This window comes from Hydra vulgaris, chromosome 11 (assembly GCF_038396675.1).
Source record: "Hydra vulgaris chromosome 11, alternate assembly HydraT2T_AEP".
NCBI lineage: Eukaryota > Metazoa > Cnidaria > Hydrozoa > Anthoathecata > Hydridae > Hydra > Hydra vulgaris.
This window is the reverse complement of record NC_088930.1, coordinates 48,625,001-48,626,912: the sequence shown is the minus strand read 5'-3', so window position 1 is coordinate 48,626,912 and position 1,912 is coordinate 48,625,001. Positions and strand designations below refer to the sequence as shown.

Sequence of the window (1,912 nt, the reverse complement as noted above, 5' to 3'; positions counted from 1 at the left end):
TTCATAGCTACATATTTTTAAAGACACAAAGGCATATGATTCAATTCAATTCGAAAAAACTATTACAGATTAGGTTTAATTATCTCGATTAATTATTATTGAGATTGCGGGGAATATGCTGTTAAAGAGTTTGATTATCTGATCGATAGAAAGAAGTTGACTACGGATCTGGGTACCATTTTTCCAATGTTATTAATACGACGGTATTTGTGCTGTAGGTTAAGCGGTTTCCTTTTATAAAATTGTCATTTCGTGTTCTTTCTTTCTTTTAAAGACTGCAAATTAGACTAAAAATGTAAAACTGCAAATTAGACTAATCTAATTTGCAGTTTAACATTTAATAATAAATTTATTTTTATACTTTATTTCGGTCGATATTTTTTTGCCTTGATATTTTTATTTCGTAAAAAATACTGTAAAGCTTTTAAACGATAATTAAATAAAACAAATTTGACACATGGCATGTGTTAATTCATAACATAAATGTCGCAAATTTTTTTACCGACAAAAAGTTTTTTGCTTGTTTCCCGACTAACCTAATTGAATCTAGATTTGCCTTAAATGACATACAAGAATGGACTTTATAGGATCCGTTTTAATTAGCGAAACGACTTATTTACAGAGACGTTAAAATCTAAGGCAGGCGCTACACCGTGCGTTAGACTCCATTTTTAATTACGAACAACAAACCTAATTCCGTAAAAAAATATTTAAAAAATTAAAATTGGAAAAACTTTAAGAAATGCAAGTAAAATCGTATTTCCGCTTAGATCGTCCGGACTAATTTATATGCGGGATAAAAATACGCACCATGTAATGCCAAGAGACATTCTTTTGCGCCTATTTTTTATTTTTTTTTTGCTTCCTCTTTTTTATGGGTCTTTTAGCTAGTCCAGGCCCAAATTACAACACAGATAGATCATCCAGACCATATTTTCAACACACCTTGAAGAATGGTGTAACAATTTTTTAACAGCCCAATAACACTATGTGAATTCTTACAGATGATGTTTTGCGAGATGTTTCTACCTCAGAGAGTTGTGCTTTACCCTTTGTAAAGGCTGGATTAGTTAACACAGAGCAACTTCCAGCTGCAAAATCGTCTTGTAAAGTAAAGCCTTTATCTGATAAGATTTGATCACCTGGCATATGGAACTTGCTAGATGTAAACTCTGATTCTCGAGTTATTTAATTATCTGAAGCTCTCCCACCATAACATTTGGAAACAAAGTTAATTTCTCCAAGAGGTGTGCATGAGATAAGACATTTAATCGTATAATTTTTTTTATATTGGCTGTAAAATTGTGCTCTTGCCATGAGAGATGATAGTGATTCCACAAAAATCTCAAAACAATCAATAATTGAAAAAAATTTTAATTTTACATACATAATGTTAATCCATTTCCAAAAGTTATCTAATGCAGTAGTTTTTTTAAAGCCAAACATAAATGATAACATGTCAAAGTTAATGTTGTGTCTTAACTTTACTAAGCAGAAAACAATTTGATATGTCGAATCCAATTTTTCAAACATATTTTCTTGAGCTCCTTTGCATAGGAAACACAACAGCTATTCTAATACTGGAAGACTAACTTCAGTAAGCATACTGCACTTATCAGGATGGGCTCAAATTTTATTTATTCCTAAACCGCAGTTGCTATCATTTATTGACATCCACCTTGACATAAATAAATCTCTTTCTAATCGAAGGTTATTTATTTCTGTATATAGTTGTTGTATTTCCGAAGTTGTCACATGTCTTCCAATGTCAATTTCAGATTTCTCAATTAAACTTATTTACGAATTCAAAGACTATTGGTTGAACTTTGCTGAATATCGATGTTTACAGCAACACTCTTTCCTTTGAAATAGGAAAAAATACATAAAATATTTTGTATACTTATATTGTGTT

General features: G+C 30.6%; 1 long non-coding RNA gene across 1 annotated transcript in view; it reads right to left on the bottom strand.

The window, feature by feature from the left end:
* Nucleotides 1-698: 698 nt before the first annotated feature.
* Nucleotides 699-1,912, bottom strand: part of LOC136087289 (uncharacterized) — a 2,663-nt gene continuing 1,449 nt past the window's right edge. The window contains exon 4 of the long non-coding RNA XR_010641692.1: nt 699-1,861. This is a non-coding gene — a long non-coding RNA (uncharacterized LOC136087289). The remainder of the gene's footprint in view (nt 1,862-1,912) is intronic.